The sequence below is a fragment of the Vicugna pacos genome, chromosome 1, assembly GCF_048564905.1.
Source record: "Vicugna pacos chromosome 1, VicPac4, whole genome shotgun sequence".
In the NCBI taxonomy this organism is placed as follows: Eukaryota; Metazoa; Chordata; class Mammalia; order Artiodactyla; family Camelidae; genus Vicugna; species Vicugna pacos.
In genome coordinates, this window is record NC_132987.1 from 44,463,294 (window position 1) to 44,473,696 (window position 10,403).

At 37.5% G+C, this 10,403-nt stretch overlaps 1 protein-coding gene across 1 annotated transcript in view; it reads left to right on the plus strand.

The window, feature by feature from the left end:
- NLGN1 (neuroligin 1) overlaps positions 1 to 10,403 on the plus strand; it is a 767,045-nt gene that overhangs the window by 2,963 nt on the left and 753,679 nt on the right. The gene's annotated exons all lie outside the window — the stretch shown is intronic.

Genomic DNA, 10,403 nt, shown 5'->3' on the forward strand with positions numbered 1-10,403 from the left:
TTACTCAGGATTTCTCACCTTTGGCACTGCTGTCATTTGGGGCTCATAAGGCTTTGTCTTTGTAGAGAGGGGAGTATCTTGTACATCATAGGATGTTTAGCAACATCCCTGGCCTCTTCTCACTAGATGGCAGTAGCACACCCCACCCATTCACCCACAGTTATGACAACCAAGACTATCTCCAGACGTTGCCAAACGTCCCTTAGAGGTAAAATCTTGGGCTGAGAACATGAGAATGATTACTCTAGAGTCTGAAGGAAGGAAATTCCCTGTTTCCTCCTTCCCTTTTGCTTTGCAGTGGTGGTGAGGATCTGTTTGGTTTTTGCTGAATAAACAGGAGAGGGCTCTTTATGAGATTAAGAAAAAGAAAAGGAAGGAGAGGAAAGGGCCAGATAAGCCTTCTCCTTGAGCATTTTGTCTTTTTTTTTTTTTTTTTTTGTGATGTGGACATTCTCCCCGTAGACTTCCATACTTGATAGAATTGTGTCAATTCGCCACTTCTATGTATCTGAGAGGTTGGAAAATGTGTTTTTCGTGTGGCATACCGCTACCTTGGAGAAAATCAGAAATCTGTGAAAAAAGAAGGGTAAATGGATTTGGGCTTGGAAACTAAAAGTGTTTGCCACTTTTACAGAATAAATAGATGTGTAAAATTTACCCAAATACTTCAGAAAGTAGAAAAAGTAAAGAAAAAGTGAATAGCTATATCAAGAGGGTAGATGTATTTTTTTCACATGCTGAATATTGATAAAATAACTATGATAATACTGTGATTTTATTTTTTCTCTGGATGATAGTTTACTTGAAAGATAACTGGGTAGAATGAAGGCATCTTGCTCATCTTTTTTTTTTTTTCGGTCAGAGAGCGCCCCATCTCCTCCAGTCTATTGAATAAAGCAATAAAGTTTTCTATTCATACTTACAAATTAGGTAGTGGTCAGTCATGTGAAAACCGTTGTCAAAGGAAATAAAGATGCAGATCTTTTGTTTTAATACTCCTTCCTAATGCTTGTATAAAGAAAGCACATGCCCTTGATGGCATTTGGTAAAATAATGTTTTCTTGTGCAGGTGTGTTAGCATGGATTATAGTAGCTTTCAGTTAGGTTTACCTCAGCATGGAAAAAATAAAAGTACTATTGGACACCATTATAAGGAAGAATTCTGCCTTACAGAGATACATCAGTATTGCTGTGATGACCAATGATCTTATCTGATTGATTACAATTTTTTCTATGTGTTTGTTGAGTGCCAACTTTTGCTCAGGTCTGTGTTGAATATAGAAATATGAAATATGATGTCTGTTGTGAAAGCTTTGTGTGCAAGCAACAGAAAAACCAATTAACAATCTAAATATTAAAGACTTCCATTATCTCTCAGAACAAAGATTCTGAAGGTCTACTGGTCCACAGTTGGCTAACTCAGCAGTTCAGGGATGTCAGGGATCTGGGACAGCTTTGCTGTAATCCTCTTGGCTCTTCATTATGGAAACAAGATAAACAATATGACTTACCACAGAGCTAAACACCACCCCTTCAGATAGTTCCACCCAAAGCAAAAAGAAGAGAGGAAGTCTTCTCATGGAAATGTCTCTTTTAATAAAAAAGGACATTTTTTCCACAGATGCTATCAGCAGACTTCCCTTTATGCCTGGTTGACTAAAACTATGACACATTCCACTCCTAAACTAATCACTTGCAAAGAGATAATACACTGCATGACTGGTTTTGATCAATCATGGTCCTTCCCCTGGGGCTGGGGGAGAGGTCTGCTTTCCCTGTGGACATGCAGTGTCACACTTAAACCAAATCAGAGCTCTTGTTAACTGACAGGAAGGAGGCAATAGCTGTAACCTAGGGTACCTAATAGAGTGTGCCATAGACATCATGCCGTCTCCACCTCAAAGTTCTTATCATATGGAATGTCTGCGTTAGAAGTAAATGCACACAGAAACACACAAGAATCAAATGGTCTTAGGATCTATGGATATAAACTGTATACATGTCAGGCTGTGTGCTTCTGATGTAGAATAATTGCTTTCATGTTTCTGAGTTGTTTTTTTTTTTTTTTTAAACAAGGAAAGCTTTATTTTCTTTTTCTTTTCTCTTCTTTTTTGGTCTGATATCATGGAAGCTCAAGGCCAGTTTTGTGTTCAGTAGAAAAAGGGGCCCTTACTCATCTCCTTTTACTCTGCCTCATTATTTGAACCCATTTTTAAACTTAAACTCTACTTCAAGATTTGATTGTATTTGGGCTTTTTAGCATAAGCTACTTCAAATTATTTTTGGAAGGAGGAAGAATATATATGTTCATGTATACATACCTGTACAAAAACTGAATACTGTCATATATCACTCAATAAATTTTTTTTCTTGGATAAATATATGTTGAAGAATTAGATAGTATTGTGTGAAATAAACTCTGAATTATGCTCCCATCAACATGTGCAGTAGGATTTCAGAGAAAAGAGGTGCCAGTGATGCCTGAATCATTTTGCTGGAGATACATTTCGTTGTTTGCAGACAGATGGGAAACTAAGTCAGGGCAGGTGGAGACAGTATAGCTGAAGTCGTTATATATATTTTGCTCTGTGATCAGATAACAGTTGTTTTTCAACTTTTTTACTCTCTATCCTTTGAATTTCAATAACCACATTTCTACCCTGTAAGTTTCTTCCTGATTTAAAGGGGCAATTAAGCATTGACACCAAAGTCATAATGTAAAAGAACCTTGAACTTGAAAAGAATGGATTTGATTTCTCTCTTTGTTTCAAAGCAGATTGTCTGATGGACATTGGCAGCCTTCTCGGTTTAGCTCCAGCATTTCAAGATGTCTGTTGAGTCTCGTCTCCCCGTCGCCAGTGCTCTATTTTCAGGCTCCAAGCCTGAAGCAGTTTGCACCACAGCAGCCTCCCCTGGCCTGGGCTCCTTGCCTCCTGGGGAACTGATTTTTGAATCAAACTTGAAACAATAATTAGTAACTCCCTCTGTGTTTGGGGTCAGAAACAGATGCATCTCCTTTTTGTTTTAAGAAGGCATATTTGAAAGTGGAAACATAGTGAAATTGGGTTTTAAATAGTCCACATTGTAGTGAGCACATCTGTATCAAGTAAAGACCACCAGGGCAGTATGTGTTCAAGGCATCTATCTGACCTCATCTCCACTGGGCCTGGCAGTATCTTGTACTTCAGCATATCCACTGTGAAATAATTATTGTTCACAATATTGACCCTAAGGTACTACAAGTTCCTGAAGCTTCTCTTAGGGGATACAAAGTTTAATTATATTAAATATTTTAAAGTATTTCATTTAAACTAAGGAACCACTGATTATGGGGCACATCGTTATTTTTTGTATGCTTTAGAGAAAGGAAACACCCCAATTAAATTGTTAAGTGATGCTTTTCAACCACTTAGCACTTTATACTTTAATAAAGAACAATTTAGACTTAAGTAGATGTAGATTTTTCTAATACATTAATCTCGTGCATGTATAAAAAGTACATTAATAAACACATTAGTTTAAGAATTCAAAAAAAATTTGTTCTATTCAGATTTTCACTCTTTTGAATCATTTTTTTTTATTCAGATCCATAATCATATCCATGTTTTCCCTGACAACAGTCTGTGTGTGTTGGTGATGTACCTTTCTTAAGAGTACTTCATGATTGTCTTTAGAATTTCATTCTAAGCAATTGATATCTTCTGAAAGGTTTGATGCTGGTGTTTTGTTGATCTTACTAGACTGTGACAATGGAAGATTTTCAGACACCAGCAAGATCTCATATTCTTCCTTCCTTAAATTGCCCTGAAATGTCAGGAGTGGTGGTTGTCTGGTCATGGCGAGAGAAATAAAACCAATTTTCACAAAGTCAATAGCAACCATGCCTCCGCTTCTACTTGGCTGTAAGGAATTGTAAAATGCATCCTGATTTCATAGATGTTATAGGTTGGGAAAAAATGTATCAGAGTCAATGAAATATAGCAACTATAATGATAGATAGGTCCTCATTTTTAAAGAAGCTAATGAAATAATGGTAATTAATTAGCCAAACTATTTAATTAATCTCTAAGCTTTGGGATAAGAGAGAATACTACATATTTCTTAAGAGAGTATGATTAGAATCTGATTCTACCCTTTTTTAATTCTCTACTTACTCTTTCAGTTGCAATAAATAAAATGTTGCTAGTCTGCTAGATGGGTAATGATAGGATGAAAAAGCGCAAGAGTAGGAATCAAGAGACCTATGTTTGTGAGCAGACTCTTCTAATCATTATCTGTGTCACTTCCTGTAATTCACTTCATCTCTCTGGGTCTTGATTTCAGTGTTTAAAATGTATAGCTGGACAAATTGAAATTAAATGTGTCTTTTGGCTCTCAGAACTCTTTTGGGTAAAGATAATAATAAAGAATGTTCATAATATAAACTGATATTATACAGATACATAGTGATAGAGATGTGTTACTCTAAACTGGTAAACTTTAAGATATACAATATGTATTGTATAGCTTGAAGATTTTATAGGTTTTGGGAGGTTTACAAATACATAATCTTACTCGTTCTTTGAAACAATTGTGAGCAATGCAGAGGTTCAAAAGAATAGAGTTAGGATTGAGGATCCTTCTCCTCAAACATACTGGAATGGAAAGATTACTGAATAAATTAAAGCCAAATAAAGGATGTAGAAGTGGGAAGAGGCAAGGAGAAAATGCGTTTTCCATCAAGAACAAAGAAAACTTCCATGAGGAATTAACTATCACTATATATAAATGTTCTACTTAAAACAAGAGTCATCAGTAAAAAGTAAGAGAAAATTGGCAGGTAAAAATGAAGTTTCTTTCTTTCTTTCTTTTTTCTTTTTTTTAATCACTCCTCAACCATATATCACTCATTTGAAAAGAAATGAGAATAGGAGGAAGAGGAGTCTCAGGTTGGATCAGTTACATACGACTATTTGTGGATGTATCTTGACAGTTCTTACTCTGCAGTTCCACAGACTACAGTGTTTCTTCTCTGTATTGTATTTGAAAATTGCCACTGCTCTCCAGTGTCCAGAAAGCTGGGCACTTACTTTCTGATGAATAACAAGCTCTGCAGAGGTGCGCCCTCTCTTTCTCTCATTGGTGCTTGTGGTCACCACACAGAAAACATGATGCTGCCTCTTACCTACTGATTTTGCTGTAAAAGTGGGTTGATTTATACAGCATGAGGAAACCTTTCTTTCTTTGTTTTTTTGACTAGATCTCCTCTTTTAATACAATTAGAGTATGGAAATGTGTAAGATAGAGATATAATATTGCTGCAGGTTAGTAGATTTTTACTGAATAATTAACTAAATTATTTTAATCCTCGACTTAGGTCCCTTTGTCCGTAAGGAACAAATTCCAGATGCCAGTATTGAAGGTGGAGAATAGTATTTACTGGCTCAGAGTCTTAGATCATAAAATAGGGTGTGGAGATTATATTTACATTACAATCACCTTTTTAATGACTAAAAGGGAGAAGCAGCATAGTTTTTGAGTTCAGATGATCTGTAAAAAATAGTAATTCATTTTTAAAGCTTTCAATAAGTGTCCAGTGGTATTTCCAGCTGAGGGCCATAATGGGTTTTTCAGACAGTTATAGGCCAGCCTCCTCAGATTTCAAGTGATAAAACTGAGGCTGAGATAAGAAATGGCTTGTTCAGTATATACAATGATAGAGGTTGGGTGGAACATCCCAATCCACATGTGACACTTTCATGCATCAGTTTTACATACATGGCAGTATACATGTATTACATTACGTATATATATATATATGTAATACATATGCCAGCATCATGTATGATGTATATCTGTGATTAAAGAATGATTATTTTAGAAGTACAGGCAATAATTGCCAGAAGATAGAAGGAAGAGAGTTTTAGGAAGATTCAGTGAAGAAAGCATTACTTGAAGGAGATTGGGGTATGAATAAATGGAGAAGAGGGAGCAAAGCATTGCTTGAACAAAAGCAATACAAATTAAGACTAGGACATATTACAGAGGGAACTGTTCAATCTAGACTTTTTCAAAAGAAAAAAGGCAAAAGCAAAACCAAAAAAACACCAACCCACCCTGAGAAATATTATGGGAAAGAAAAAAAAGATACTTATTGAAAAAATACATCTCATTCTATGTACAGTAGTTTGGCTTAGGATCACTGCAGATCAGAAATACCAATTATATATTTATCCGGAGATAAACAGGTCCTTGGGAAAAACTGTTTCATATTACTCGGAAGAATAATTTCTAATTACTACCAGATACTACCAATAATTACTCATTTCTACCAGAAAACAAATTCAGTTATTTAAAATGGAAATATAATTTTCTGAGCACATGGTAATGCATATAACTGATTGATACCAAATAAATTTGAAATCATTGATTGTATATTATCAGATGAGATTCTTATCATAGCCTGCCCAGATGTTGGTTTCTAACCTGGGTACCTCTCCCCAGGAAGTACTAGAAACACTTTGCCTCCCCAAAAGTACCTTCTTTCCCATGCTTCCTTTCAGTATAATACTCCAGTCAGTCCTTTCAGCTCTGCTGATTACGGGACACTTACTGACAATGTCCCGTTTGTCTAAGGGACAGAGTCTCTGGTTGGTAGTAATCTGTCTTTTAACACCTAGCAATCATCTTCATCATCACTTAAAAAATTGTAACATTTCTAGGGTCTAAGAGGTGTAATTTCAAGTGAGAAATATTCCTCTGTTTCTACTAAATTGCACATGAAATCAACATGTCCCTCCTGACTTTCCTTGAATCCACTCTCTGTAAAAACAGCAGCTCATTTGGGGAACCGGTGACTAGAATAACCAGCACCCAGGGAACAGGGAAGGAATCAGTTAGAAGAGCATGAGCATGTTTTCTGTAGAACTCCATAAACATGGTCATAATTTCTCACGAATCGGTGCATTACGACTCTGCCAGTCTGAAACACACTGGGAATAGTCCTGGTATTCAGCTCAGAATGTCATTCCCTTACCAGTCTTCTCTACAACTCCAAAGAAGCATGAGGCTTCACAGAACCGTCTCTCTTCATGGGGCTCTGTCTGTACCATGCAAACCTGTAAAGAACAAGAGAGCGAAGTGATGCTGGTGTAGGGCAGAAAGAAGGCCCAGTCGCTGGAATGGAGGATATCTCTATCAGGGAGATGTAGAGAATATAAAGAGCGTCTTTAAGTTTGCATTATCCTTTAAATCTCCTGCTCCACCCAAGCTTGCAAAACTGTAATATGTGTGTGTGTCTCTTATCTCCCTATCTGCCTGTCTGATTTCATTGAAAATTGTAGATGAATGCCTGATATCAGAAAGTATAAGAAACAACTACTTTTCTTAGAAAGATTATTCATATTCCATATAATCGTTAGATGAGAAAGAAGGGAGACACCAGGAAATGTGTTCCTGGCCTCCAGGATTGCTGGATTAACACAAAATTAATTGTGTGTTTTAACAAGAAATTAATCCAGCATCCATCTATCTGTCTGTATATGTTTTTCTTCTCCTCAGGAAGGTTATTTCTCCCTCACCATACCCATGGCTCCTGACCCCTGTGACCTCCTCCATGGTTCCCTTTCTGTATCTAAAACCAAAACCAAATTTAAAGTTTTCCATTGTACCATGGGACTGTTGCAAAACCTCCTAACTATGAATGTCAGCAACTAACACACTAGTACAAATATGTTTGCCTGAATTCCCCTTACCCGCTGCTGTCATGTGATACTGGCTAAAATGGATAAAATAAAAAATAAACAGATATTAATGAGGAAGCCCAGGAAGATCAGTTTAAACCAAGACCATGGCCAGTGAGATGAAGCCACTGTTCCTGCCAGGTGCTTACCAGGAGAATGCTTTAGGGTGCTCGAGAGAGGCCAAGAGGCAATACTTTGAGAGGGTGGGGGCGTTGAGGAGCTGGGGCATGGGAAGGAGGCTGAAAAAATGGACAAGACTGAGGAAAATAAACTTATTCTGCTTCACTCTTTAGCCACAAAGGTGATTCTGTTGCTAAGATTGTACTAAAATGTATGATTCTGTGTTGTCTTCAACCTTTCTTTGATTTAATGTGTATGTCCAGAAGGGTTGATATTGTCAAATTCATATGGCTGTTGTGGGATTAAAGGAAATTATATAGCACATTCGACTGGTACATTAAAAAAAAAAGTCCCAAAGTGTTCTTATTACCATGATAACCCTCTACAAGTACACACAACCACATTCTCTGCTGACTCAATAATAGCCATTTTGTCGCACTTTTTTTTTATGTAGTAGGTCAGGTGCAATGCTGGGCACAGTGAAGAAGGCAAAGAGAAGTCAGATCCTGTCTCAGAGACCTTGGGGGTCTTTCTTTTTGCCCTGGAGCCTTTGAGATGAAACTGCAGAGTGTTCTACATCATTGTTTTGGCTAAGGCAAGGAAGATAGGGCTGTTTTTATTTTACAAGCACATGGAAGAAAGGATAAGGCATTTAGAATCGGTGAAATTGGCAGCTTTAAAAGAATTCAGGGACTCTATCAGCATTAGAATGTGAAAACATTTGAGTCATAGGCTTGCTAGGGAGTGAGTGTTTAATAGGCGCCTTTGTAAGATATCCAAACTAAGCTATATCATTTTCTATACATGCTTAAATCTCTTAATTACAAAGCAACTTTAATTATACATAAAGTATGCCTCTTCAATCATGTTTTAATCACACATGAAAAAAAATTAAATTTATCCCAAAGTTATTTTCTGCGTTTCAATTCTGATTTTTAAACTCTGGCATATTCTGTACCAAAAAATTGCATTAAGCTAATGTTTATGCTTGCACATAATCCCACACTTTCAAGGCAACACTTAAAATATTCAGAAGAGCTTCACAAGAGGGAGTAGTTTAATTCTGTTGTTGACTCAGAGCCATTGTTCTTCACAGTTACAGCTCCGCTGGCATAGGCTACATATGGTCACTTGTTTCCTCAGTGTACAGAGTGATAATGCATTCACATTCGGGCTGGTGGTGGAAGCTATCTATGCTGTGCTTTAGAGAAACATATCAAGGAGGATGTGCTACCTCTTGGAGAGAAAGGAGAGCGAGATCAACACGGGCGAGCCCGCAGATTGCAGTTTGCTTTAGACTCATCACTGTGGCTTTACACTGTGGGGCCTGACCTAGGAGCCTAGATTTCAAACATTGGCTGTCTGTGGGTAGGAATTCTGTTGAGAGAGCAGTTGTTGGAGACAACTCTGGATTGCAGCCATGGAAGGAGATTTTGCCAGCTTCCTCCCTGCTGCCATTCAAAGATGCTCTTCTGGAGTCTTCAGTTGCCTCTTGCAACAGACTATTTATGACCCCCGTGTTTGCTCTAATTACTACTGTGGAGGCCGCAGGTCAAAGTGGAGTCCAGGGCGGGAGACCGATGGCTGAGTGGAGGTCCATTAGATGTACTTCAGTAGTTTTTTGGGGCATGAGCATTTTTAGCAACAAGAATGGGGGACTCTGGCCGGAGTTTAGTGAAAATGAATTTTTTTTTTAAACCTTTTGCAGTTCCCTTTGGTGTATATGAAGTGAAAGAAAAAAGGCAAAGGAAGAAATTGTGTCTATTCCCTTATCATAAGAGATACCACCCTTCATCTAATTTTACTCCAAGTGGAATTGTGTCCTGAGACATTCCTAATAATACAGGCCTTCGGGGCTTTGGCTTACCTTTCCCAGCAGCTAATCTGGTTTACATCCATGGCTGTGAATGAGAAAACAAATACTAGTAGCAGCACCAGAGGGAGCCACTTACACAGTTTTGTCTCAAGCATCAGCAAAGCTGACACTAAGGCTTGGAATGCAGACATATGAAGATTTTATTGTATTTTCTAAAAAAGACTGGCAGAAAAGTTGATGATATGTAAAATCTGTTAGCAGCAATTCCAAATTATGGGACTAGTAGCAAACACTTCATTTCTCCCACTTGAAATATTTGCCAAGGGTAATTGCCTGGATGTGGTCCAGAAAGTAAATCATATTTCAAAATGTTAAATTGTATTTGGAGCAAGAGGTATTCTCTCTGATCCTGCCATTGTCCCCTTGCAGAAAACTATTAGCAAGTTTGTATGTTTGAAACTTACTCCAGTTTACTGTTTTTGTAATGTAAATTATGCTACCAAAAATAAAGATGAAGAATAAAAGTCTAGATGCACATGCCAGTGCTCAAAGGTATCTCCACACCTTCTCTCTCTCTCTCTCTCACACACACACTCAAACACATGCATACATGTATTTGCGCTAGTGATTTTGTTCAGAACAGTAGGAACAGTGTTGCTTTGAGGACGTCAGGTAAGCTTGTCTTTGAGTGTCATGGTGGGGAAGAGAAGATCAGTACACGGAAAGGAAAACAGAAGCCACGTAAC